Genomic DNA, 12,936 nt, shown 5'->3' on the forward strand with positions numbered 1-12,936 from the left:
GACCTGTGTAGATACAATGTACATAGAAATGACCTGTGGGGTATACATTGTACAGATATGACCTGTGGTGTATACATTGTACATATATGACCTGTGGGGTATACATTGTCTTTGAGGCTGTGCTATATACCATGATCTGCGAGGCTGTGCTATATACCATGATTTGTGAGGCTGCACTATATACCATGATCTGTGAGGCTGTGCTATATACCATGATCTGTGAGGCTGCGCTATATACTCTGTCCTATGATGCTGGGGCTGTATACTCTGTTCTGTGATGCTGGGGCTAAATACTCTGTCCTGTGATGCTAAGCTGTATACTCTGTCATGTGATGCTGGGGCTATATACTCTGGCCTGTGATGCTGAGCTGTAAACTCCTGACACTATGGGTGGAAGCAAGTGGAATACAGGGGACGGAGTGGGTGGATTCTATAAGGGTTGGGGCTTATGAGAAGTAGGAGCGGTCAAAAAGAAGGGCGAGGTGTGGCGTCCCCCTGTCCTAAAACTTCACCAGCTTCCACTGCTTTAGTTATACTTTAAAGGATCACTAAAGATATTTTTTTTTTTAAATAACAAACATGTTATACTTACCTCGCTGTGTAGCTCGTTTTGCACAGAGTGGCCCCGAACCTGGTCTTCTGGGGTCCTTCGGCGGCCGTCTCCACTCTCCCCCGCAAGGACTCCACACCTTCATGCGAGCTCCCTCCCATGGTGTTGAGTGCTTGCGGGCTGGCGCCCCCGTGATACAGCCGGCGACCATAGCCGCTCACTGTATCACTCGCCCCCCCTGGCGAGCCGCGTCATTGGATGTGATTGACAGCAGCGCGAGCCAATGGCTGCGCTGATTTCAATACATCCACTCTAGCCAATCAACGGCCGCGAAGAGGATGTCAGGGGGAGCGCGGGACTTTCAAGGGGTCAGGTAAGTAAAACGGGGGGGCTGGGGGGGGGGGGTATTGTGGGATGTTTTTTCACCTTAATGCATAGAATGCATTAAGGTGAAAAAACTTTTACCTTTACAACCCCTTTAAGTATGCATCTTGGGCAGGATGAATGGTGGGTTAATTTTAATCATTAACTGGGGTTAGCAGTTATAAGTAATAAGTAATAATAATAATAAGTAACTAGAAAAGCTACAATTTCTAGGGAAATTGTGTGAAGTGTTCTTGCCTCTACAACTGGAGTGGGCGGAGTAACTGGGTGGAGTGGCTTGAGTAACTGTTGTGTGGTTGGAGTGGCTGGAGTAACTGAAAAGTGTTAAAAAGCTTAATATTTTAAAAAGTATAAATAGTAGTAAAAAAGTTGAAGAAGTCCCATCATTAGCTGCAAGAGCTGAACATTTTTTTCAAAAATGATTTTTTTTTTTTTCAAAAATGATTTTTTTTTTTCAAAAAAAATTTTTCTTTTTTTTCAAAAAATGTTTTTTTTTCAAAAAAATGTTTTTTTCAAAAATGATTTTTTTTTCAAAAATTATTTTTTTTGTTTAAAAAATGATTTTTTGTTTCAAAAATGATTTTTTTTTTCAAAAATGTTTTTTTTTTTTTTCATGGGGTGGTCATAATGTTTTGGCTGATCATGGGGTGGTCATAATATTTTGGCTGATCATGTTGTGGTCATAATGTTTTGGCTGATCATGGGGCGGTCATAAATGATTTGGCTGATCATGGGGTGGTCATAATGTTTTGGCTGATCGTGTTGTGATCATAATGTTTTGGCTGATCATGGGGCGGTCATAAATGATTTGGCTGATCATGGGGTGGTCATAATGTTTTGGCTGATCATGGGGCGGTCATAAATTATTTAGCTGATCATGGGGTGATCATGTTTTGGCTGATCATGTTGTGGTCATAATGTTTTGGCTGATCATGGGGGGGAGGGGGTCATAATGTTTTGGCTGATCATGGGGGGGGTCATAATGTTTTGGCTGATCATGGAGGGGTCATAATGTTTGGCTGATCATGGGGGGGTCATAATGTTTTGGCTGATCATGGGGTTTTCAGCTTTTGTCACCTCCCACTCTAGTTTTGAACATTTCGCCATTCATTACTATGGGACCTATTTTGCCGCAAAAACGCCGATATTTCGTGGACCATTTGGCGAAATGTTCCACAAAGTAATAGCACACCAATCGGGAACAATCCGCACGTTGAGGTATATTACTGTCTATGTAGTGTAAAAGCTGTGGGAGGAGTTAGGGTGGTAAATTTGGCTATAATAAGAATAATAATATATATGTGAGATAACAGTAAGTGGTCTTGCTATGCAAGAACACTTAATAAGTAAAAAGTAATAAGTGTAAAAATGTCCCTCGCGCTGCTGGGAGTAATAAGTAAATGTGTCTAAACTCTGACATATGATGAAATATGCAGACAAACTAAATAGATCTGCGGCAAGACCTAGTAGTGTTCACAATACACAAAGATAAAAGTGATAGATATAAAGTGATCTCGCGCAGAATTATAAATAATAATTCAAACATATACAGTGCAATATGCAAATAATGATCAAAGTGGCAAGTTACTAAAGTGCTGATATAGAAATAGTGATCCAAATTATGTGAAAATATATTAAAAGATGCCCAAATAATATAGCTGCAATCAATTATGTGAATTACACAAATACAATAAATTATATATGAATAAATAATTGCGCTGATATTAACCTAATAATATTGCACAGTGTACCATCAAATAAATAGATACCATAAATAGGTAAATAAATAGATACCATTAATAAATAAATAAATAACTAAAGAAAATGTGATAAATAGTCCTCCAGTGAAAAGAATATATAAACTGGATAAATAAATTCACACAAATATATCATCCATTAAGTGTGTAACAGAAAAATCCTCTGTAATGAAATAACGGGACCAGATAAGCAAGCTTAGATGGATGACACCGGATTCAATGATACCATTCCACTGCTGGTAGTTGTAGATCAAATGATCAAAGTGCAATCCTCCTATGGAGTAGAAAAAGTCTGAAAGTCTAAAAGTGCAAGTGGTGATAACTCCACAAAGGAACACAAAAAATGTGTACAAAAAATGTGTGCTGCAATATTGCAGTATTTTGCACATTAACTGGACACTTGCTATCACTTTTTTGCACACATTTTTTGTGTTCCTTTGTGGATTATCACCACTTGCACTTTTAGACTTTCAGACTTTTTCTTCTCCATAGGAGGCTTGCACTTTGATCATTATTTGCGTATTGCACTGTATATGTTTGAATGATTATTTATAATTCTGCGCAAGATCACTTTATATCTATAATATGTAAAAGTATCCTTTAAAACTGAAAAAGACTTATAACATTGTGTTTGAACTAAATGTGTGTGCCACCAGAGCAAAGGCTAGCAAGCATGCTTTTTTCCCCAGGAAGCACAGCAGACTTTTAGGAATGACATCAAAACAAATTGGTTTCATGGCCCAAACAAACAAATATAAAGGCAACACCTATGGTGCTAATATTTATCTTCAATTAACAGTCTAAATAAAAGTTTTATCTGAGTCCAATATAAAAGGTTGTGAATGTTTATTCTGGCCAGCAATTCATACAAAATTATCAGGCTGCGACAGTGACTCCTAAATCATAGATCATAGTGTGGCTGTGCTCTCACTATAGGTGTATTTTTATGATAAATACTGTGTGTGTGTATATATATATATATATATATATATATATATATTGTAAGCTCTAGCGAGCAGGGCTCTCTGATCCCTTCTGTATTGATTTGTTTTGTAACTGTACTGTCTGCCCCCATGTTGTAAAGTGCTGGGCAAACTGTTGGCGCTATATAAATCCTGTATAATAATATATAGATAATAATTACATCATTAGCATGTTAAAGATTATATAAGATATTAGTGACTAGGAAGGATATATATAGATATATATGTCTATATATAGATATATATATATCTATATATATAGATATATATATAGATATATATATATATATATATATATCTATATATCTATATATATAGATATATATATCGAGATTGGTCCCAGTATGTTGTGCTGAAGGACACCATTATTTCAGCCAGTCAAAATTAAAAATTAAAAATCAACACACTAAAACTGCTGCATTAAAGACTTCTTTTGCAAAGCACTGTACTTTAGTGGGAACACGTGCTGTTTGAGGCTGGGTTCACACTTATGCGAATTGGATGCGGTTTTCCCCGCATCCAATTTGCATGACAGGAAGCTGTGACCGGCTCTCAGGGGAGCCAGCTCACACAGCTCCGGGGCGGATGTGGAGCGCACTGCAGAAGGGTCCTGTGCATCTTTGGCTCCGTTTCAGATCCGAATTCAGGCAAAAATTTGGACCTGATTCGCCCCTGAAATGGAGAACAAGGGCGCACCGGACCCCCTGCTGTGAGCTACTCCACATATAGTGTGAACCCAGCTTAAGGCAGAGAATTTTCTAGTGTGCGTACCTTTTAAATGCAGGCAATGCATGTCAGTGCATGGCAACACATCTGGTGTAAGCAGTTACTGCTTCTGCATGTTATTTATATTTATATACACAGGGTAGCTAGAACTGCTGAATCATGTGACTGGACCATACACAGATCTTTTTTATACAGGGTATACACGATAGGTCGGAGATGCGGGGAAAGAATATTTTTTTAAATTGTTATAGCTAGGCTTTACTACCATGCGAATGTTATCCCCGCACAAGGGTAAAACTGCCCAGGTATGAAATGGAAGTTGCTCTCCAGAGATAAGGAGCCCCAGGTGCTGGCTAATGATAGTTGAAGCTGTGTGCAAACAAGAAAATCCGGACAGCCGCACTCCAGGAGTTTATAATCCAAGTTGCTTTATTATAAAATCAGGAACATGTCATACAGGACATCATTGACAGGGTGTACAGGCAATCAGCTAACACGTTTCGCACTATGCCAAGTGCATGTTCCTGATTTTATAATAAAGCAACTTGGCATAGTGCGAAATGCGTTAGCTGATTGCCTGTACACCCTGTCAATGATGTCCTGTATGACATGTTCATTAATTTTATAATAAAGCAACTTGGATTATAAACTCCTGGAGTGCGGCTGTCCGGATTTTCCTGTTTGCACTAGGCTTTACTACCACTTTAAATCTCTTAGTACCAAAAATGTTGTGTTCTAGCTTGTGTACCAGACATTCAGTTTTAGATGTGTCAATGCTGTTATTAAGCACAGGCTCAAATGGATCACATGTATAACGAGCATTTCAAACATTACATGGTCATTTTGGCACACACTTGAATCATGACATTAATTACACCAGAAATGTGTTGAAGCTGTCTCACGGTAAGTCATAAATATGGCTGAGTAGAAAAATGTAGTGTTGAAATGCAGTTCTTCTTTTTTAAATCGTCATGAAGGACAAAGAATAAAGCAAAATCGCCCTCATATTACTTGAAGTGATAAAATGATTAGCCAATTTACAAGGTAAATTTCACAAACAGTATTCAACATATATGGACAAAGTATTACAACATTACATCTCATTAATGCTGAATATTTCTAAACAAAAGGCAACCAAGAAACATTTTTAGGCAGGTACTCTTCTGTAACACATACATTTTTGATTCTTTTTTATACTATAGCACTGTCAACTGCTAAGGAATCTTTATTATTGAATTGTTGCTGGTTCTGGATAACGTTTCCGACAGATATTTATTGTTCTACTATTTGATTATGAAGTACTGTATCCAGTGCTTGGATCCCGAGTACTAAACAAAGATGCATGCTCATGTTGGGCTTGTTTCTTTGGAGCGGGGTGGACTTTATTGACACCCCAAGGCAAGCAAAAAAACAATAGCCAATGATGGGGGGTATCAAACAAGGCCTACATATATGCAGATATTCTATGATCCAATCATTAATGCTGAACTCTGGGAATAATCTAAAATGTGTTTTTTTGTATATTTTTTTTCAATGAATACAATGCATTCACTGATTGGATAGGGAGGGGCCAATCATGTTTGACCCCTGCCCAATCAGAGAAAACATTGTATTCACTGAAATTAATACAGCATGTTTTCTGAATGGAGGAGGTGCTTAGTAAACATCTTCCCATGTTCAGTATAACAGAGGGGGGGTGATGCTCCAGTACCTCAGGTACAGGAGAGCACTGACTGTATGAGGCGTAGACTACTACAATTCATTTTGAGACGACTCCCGTGCAGTCCTCCATGTGTGGCATATCAATAACTAAAGGTAGCCAAATTGGCCCAATGGACATTTTGAAAATGATCACTCCTGGAGTTCTTCTTTACGCACCAGATTGGGTAAACATTCTCTAATGTTCTAATTTTTAGAGACAGGCAGTTAAGCATCTGCTGGATGTGGTACTGTGACACTGGAGTGAGTCTCCAAGATATGAGAAAGTACTTTAGGCCATATCCAGGTGCCTTCTTGTCCTATCTTCTGATAGTAGGTGGCTTTAAAGCAAACACAAGTCTTTCAGAGATCCCATTCACCATCTGCACTATTGCAATGTCACACTTCTCCCCAGCTAGCTAGCAATCTAAAGACCTTTGAAGTCTTTCTTAGATGCAGGTCTCAGTTAGAATTTCAGCTATTGTGTAGCCTGAATTATGAAGTATACTGTTTCATTTATTTTCCATAATATACAATGTGTGATTTGATGAGTCTGGGATTTAAGATCATGACTTGGAAAATGAAATTTATATACGTGTATAATGCATGAAAAATCATTCGTTGTGAGAGAAAATGCTGCCCTTTTTTAAGCGAGATGTTGTTTTTCCCCCTGCGGTACAAGTTAGCTGTGATCCTGGTGAATGTTACTCCTTTGCAAGACTTGAACTTTATTGAATATGGTCCAAGAAAGACAGCTGAGTAATATGCAGGAAGCAATCTTTTCCTAGAAGTATGCAGTTCCAAAGCCTGACAAATTCTCCTACCACAAAAACACCAGATCCGGGCATGCAGTTCTCCTCGAGAAAAAAAAAAAAGAAAAGACTTGAGTAACTATATAAAACAAGCTTGATGAGCGAAGGAATGAAACGTTCATTATAGCTTCCAGAAACCAAATGTACTGCGTCGGAGAAGCTCCGCTACAGTGCTAAGCCCAGTTCAGAGGCAGCTGCTTCCTGACATTTCTGTAAAATATTGTGGAAAAACTAATGAAGGTGGTACAGTAATGGTTTCAAGCTTGGTCTGTGGAAAATATGACTGTGTTTCCATCAGCAATTAAGAATGAACAGGGCTGTTTTTCCCCTCTAGTGGGAGCAGTGTGTAGTTGTTGCACAAAGGAAAGTGGAGAGACAGCAGAGATGAGAGGTTGCTTTAGGTCAGCTGTACAACCATGTAGAAGGCGTAATGTACAGCATGGATGAATGCAGACAATGAGCCCATCTTTCCATTCAGGGGAACAGGATACCAGCACTTTCCGACTTTAACAGAAGAAGCCAGATCTGGCATTTCAGCCAGCAATATATTACGACAGAGCTACTTAATTTCCTGAAATGTAATACGGTACATTCAAAATCACATATTGGAGCAGCTGCACAGGATGAAACCACCAACCGTACAAATATACATGGTTCCTGCCTAGTTCTAATAGAAATGCAAAGTCCTTGTTAGAATTATTGCAAGATAATCGTTTTACTTCCACTTAGACAATCTTTCAAGAATAGTCATTAAAATTATATTTTGATACATGTAAAAAAGAGATCAGCTTGAAATTACTGGATTACCTAGGTCTGTTTAATGCTTTAAAAACATTGTTCTGTCTATAGTTTGTAATATGTACATGGGGGCTTCCATGTTTAATTTCTACATACTCTGTCCCAACTTTCTGCCTTTACAGTGCTACACAACAGTTTGCTTTAGTCCTCTTTCCAATCAGGTGTGCCTGTCAGTTTTTCAAGCGGATCTGATCGGAAGTTCTATGGACAGGCTGGATATAAACTGACTTGTGTCCTGGTGGCAGAAGTTGTGAGTTTTTTCAGGGGGTACTGTATTTTGAATCTTAATTTTAGCAACATTTTAATGCTGCTAGCAACAGAGAACATGTTTAAAGAGAATTCTTCAGAACCTCCAGAGATAGTAGGTACAAACTGTAGAAGACCCAGAGATGTATTATAGCAGACATTTGGGACTGTATTGTGGTAGTCACTCAAAATTAGAACCTGCACTGAAGTATGTCGCTGTATTGCGATAGCAACCAGAGTTCTGTGATTTCCAGTCCTCAAAATCTGTGATGACATCTGACGACAGGTGGACGTTGATCACCTTGTAACTGTTCTTTGGTGCAAATGTGTAGTTCTGATTCAATTTTTGGAAGCAAATTTTTGTGGCTTCCTGATAGCACTTAATGCTTGCAACACTTGCCAAAACAATAAAACGGTAAATGTAACTGTATTTGTTAACTAAAAGCAAGCACTAAAATTTCTTGGGTGGAAATCAATAGCAGGATATGCTGAGCTATGACACAACTTAAAAGACTGTAAAGGATAGCTTCCAGATTATTGGCAAATAATATGCTACTGCCTCTACTAGAAATGTTAACATCAGAGACACAATACGAATCATCCAAAGATCCTTTGAGTAACAAAGGAATCAGATCTGGTAAATTATTGGAAATCGTGTTTCAGTGCAACCTAATGTTGCTTTAATGTACAGGTGTGGTTTTTATGTTAGCACTCTGTATTTTCATCAGGGTGCAAAAACAAAATAATGTCATTAGGCACACATGTTCTCAGACATATATCTCCTGATAAGCATTGATTTTCCTTCCTTCATTGCAGGCATTGCACTTAAAAGAAAACCATTCCTACTTCCACTCCCTAGGGGGAAGCACAATGGCCTTATGATAATGGATGGAGCATACACTTGATCATGCTCTTGTATAAAAAAAAGTTTCTACAATGTAAGATGTACTGTTTGCTGAGTCTCAGAATATTATATGGCAAGAGCTTTTTCATTTTTACAATGTCTATACAGTACGTATAAATACTGAAAGTTGTGTTGCATTCTATGGTCACTTCTAATAATCTGTGGTAGATTTCTGTATAAATACCCTGTGTTCTTTTAGAATATTTTCTTAAAAAGACATAGGGGGAGTTTATAGACACTCTTTAGCGTTCCATCAGGCCTCCGCACAAAAGTTGTTGGTGCTTGCTCCAGATTTATCTTCATGAACCTGTTAGCACGCTCCCTTCCTCAGTGCACTCCCTTCCTGGCCACTGTGCCCATCACATAGACAGGCACATGGGCGAGGAGTTTTGTATTGGACTGAGCAGACAAAAAGAATGCTGGTTCTCACATAAGAGAGGTATAGCCTCCACAGAGAGCAACCAAGCAGTTAATGAGGCAGAAACTGGATTATTAAATCAAGGTATACCAATAAAATTGGTGTCAAGACTGATTGACATATAAACATATGGTGCAGTCATATGGTCCCTCCACCACACATAAAACAGTGTCACCATATGGTAATCCAGATCGATTAACATGTGAGGTACATACTAGTGCATGATCACACAGTGGGGTTATTTACAAAAGGCGAATTCACTTTGCACTACAAGTGCAAAGTGCACTTGAAATTGCACTGAAAGTGCACTTGGAAGTGCAGTCGCTGTAAATCTGAGGGGTAGATCTGAAATGAGGGGAAGCTCTGCTGATTTTATTATCCAATCATGTGCAAGCTAAAATGTTGTTTTTTATTTTCCTTGCATGTCCCCCTCGGATCTACAGCGACTGCACTTCCAAGTGCACTTTCAGTGCAATTTCAAGTGCACGTTGCACTTGTAGTGCAAAGTGGATTTGCCTTTAGTAAATAACCCCTATTGCTTCCGATTAATGGGTATGTAGCTCACTTGTGTTCTGGGGCCACCCTAAATATCCCACCGTTGCATTATGAACTACGACCAAAAAATATCAGTCCTGTGAAATAGAGTAAAATTTCAGTAAAAATCTTTGTGTGTAATCAACTGGTCTACAGATATTGGGGAATTTCATTCCAAAGCTCAAATATTAGATGCATGTAGTCCATTCTTACCCATTGTCCATGTCCATGGTAGGGACTTGAATGGTAAGGGCTCAAATATATGGCTCTGATCTGGGATGGCTGCACAGCATTGGCATATATAGGTCTTCAACCATAAGGAGAGCGTGCCGAGCTATGTTCAGTCAGTGTACTAGGTTGCAAAATAGGATAGAGCAAGCAGAGCATACCTTGCCCCTGTTGTATTGTCCAGCTGTTTTAGTCAGCATCCAAATGCTGCTACTGCAGTGGGACGAAGGATTGTCTGATCTCCCGACAGCTCCAGCTTCAACTCTTGTATGTACTCTTCCGGCGTTGCTTGCTAAGCAGTTGTCTCCTAAATACGGTGTCTCCTGTGTAAGCAGGTTGCAGGTGTTGTGAGTTTCAAATCATCGATGGCTTGTCATACACAGCTCCGTTCAGTGGAACAATTCCATCAGCTGTGTGATAACTTGATTTGGGGATTCCCAACGCTCCTCCGCCGTTGCACTTGCCCGTGGGGCATTTAATACTTCTGGTCCGGAGACCCAATAGTGATGTCAACACGTTTCACTACGTCATGCATAGCTTCATCAGGCTGAGCAGAGCCCGATGCAGAATTGAGAGTCTAGTTTCCTATCAGGTCCATCTCTTTTGATCTACAGTGCACAATGATGGACGGTTCCATAGCACCTAGTCCAAAAGTGGCCTTCAAATGCACCCACTGCCATCCGCTGTCAATCAAAAGAAGTTGGACCTAATAGTGTACTGTTATCCCTATTCCCCATGAGGTTTGACGCACCCAACAGACACTTCAGCTATGGGGCTCAGTTTCCTATCCCTCACCTGTGACCTGTAATTTCTATATACATTGCCATTGGCCATGTTGGGATATTGGGATAGAGCCCTGTGTGGGAAGCTGTCACATTGATGACAACTTCCAAACACAAACATGCCACACTCTGGTCACTGGTGTACCTCTGGTCTTACTTCTTAGTCTGTGAACTGCTGGTAATTCTTTAAGAATCTGTCGCTGCCATAGTGACCTAGGTTCTTAAGTGACAGTAGTAAGAACTACCGGAATTTGTTGCATGCGTTGATATTGCTTGAATTAGGCGAAGGTAGTTTCGAAGAGACACACCAATAGAAAACTGATGTTTGGTCTCCTGCAGATTTTGGGGATGTGGTGTAGTGACATCAGACAGTGGGAAGATACACAGGTAACTGACACACCCAGAAGGTTGTTGCAGATTCTTCAAGTGGCTCCAGATTTGCAAACAAGCAAAGACTGGCTACAGTGAAGGTGGTAATGGTATTATAAATGTACTTACCAATGCTTTGTTTACATTTTTTTTTAGTTAGTGAAACTATCTCTTTGATTAGATAAAGATTTCATAATTGAACAATTAGAAGCAATATCCCCACTGAACTGCCTTTGGTGGCACATATACTAAAATTGGAATGATGCAGAGAAGACTATCATGGCCTCTATGCAAGTCAACATGCAAACTTGTGGAGCGTTTGATATTTATTGATGTTTTGAGCTGGATGGACCGTGAGCTGTTTACTGCTCATCTAGTACAATGTCTACTGTAGATAGCGTAATTGGTATTTATTAGAAAACCCAGCTCTCTGGTAGGACCATTGCAAATATTGGTCTAATCCAGTGTTTCTCTCATGTATGCAAAATCTCAAGCACCCCAGACACATCAGAAGCCCCCTCCCCCTTCACATCAAAGTTCCCCTATTCACACTCTGTCTTCCCTCCCTTTCACATCAGAGTCCTTAGTCCCTCCCTTTTACGTCAGGGCCTTCAGTCCCTAGTCCCTAGTAGAGTTGCCACCTCATCCCTTTAAACCCGAACACCTTTGAATTACACAGGTTCTGACGCTAATTAAATGCAGATAAGGCACCAAGTGAGTTTAATTACCACCTTAATCAGCCACAGAACCTGTGTAATTAATATGTGTTCGGGTTTAAAGGGATGAGGTGGCAACCATAGTCCCTAGTCCCTAATCCAAAGACTTGGTATCGCTGAATATCAGCTGAATGTTATATAAAGCACTTGTCCCCAACAACAAGACCCACTGTGCTCTTATTCATTTCTTTTTTTTTTTCTAGTTTCACTCACTACATTTTAATGTGCATATTTAACACATGTTTTACCACATTTTGCTGTGCTTTGCAGCACGTTTTGCTATAGTGTGAATCCAGCCTTCCCATGAGTTAATTGTCTAAAAATAATAGAAGAAAGGTAACGGAGACGATCAGGAGCAGAGTGTTTGGTAACTACTAGACTGGATCATGTTGGAAGGTCTGAAAGTGGTTGGACAAGTGTGATCAGGCCTATCAATGAGAACCTTCTAATCCTACGGACACAAGAATTAGGTATTCTTTTATGCAAGGAACAGCTGCCTATAATGAAGGTAAATGTAAAGTCTCACCCTGCCATTCTGAAGAATTTATTGGCAGAAAGACTGGTTTGTTAATATTAGGGCTGGTTCACACCAGATGCAGCCCATTGTGTTTTTAATCTGCATCAAAAACACATGCACAGTGTTTTCCATGTATTCCAATGGCCCTAGTTTACACCAGTGCAGTCAACAAAAGTAGAACATGCTGCATATTTTCTGTATGGAACGTGGCAAAATGCATCAAGAACGCACCAGAACACGTCTTGATTGGGAGGGAGAAAAACATACCGGAACACATCACAAATACGCTTGTAGAAACACATCCAAAATGCAGAAATTGTGGCGTGAACTGGCCCTTAGTAAATGCATCCTTAGGAACCCTATTTTGAAAAGTTTGATGTTTTACCTTTGTTCATGGCTCCCTGGAATACACACTTATGAAAAACACACTCCCTGCACACTTATGAAAAACACACTCCCAGGAACCCCTAAAGACTGGGAGGAAGATCTTGTGAAAGTGCCTCTCATGCATTCT

General features: G+C 39.6%; 1 protein-coding gene and 1 non-coding gene across 2 annotated transcripts in view; both read left to right on the forward strand.

Annotated features, from left to right (window-relative positions):
• HIVEP2 (HIVEP zinc finger 2) overlaps positions 1–12,936 on the forward strand; it is a 267,444-nt gene that overhangs the window by 187,426 nt on the left and 67,082 nt on the right. The window lies entirely within an intron of this gene.
• Positions 11,417–11,519, forward strand: LOC141142047 (U6 spliceosomal RNA). The gene has a single exon (XR_012244295.1). It is a non-coding gene; the product is annotated as a U6 spliceosomal RNA (small nuclear RNA).

The sequence above is a fragment of the Aquarana catesbeiana genome, linkage group LG04 (assembly GCF_042186555.1).
Source record: "Aquarana catesbeiana isolate 2022-GZ linkage group LG04, ASM4218655v1, whole genome shotgun sequence".
NCBI classification, from domain to species: Eukaryota; Metazoa; Chordata; class Amphibia; order Anura; family Ranidae; genus Aquarana; species Aquarana catesbeiana.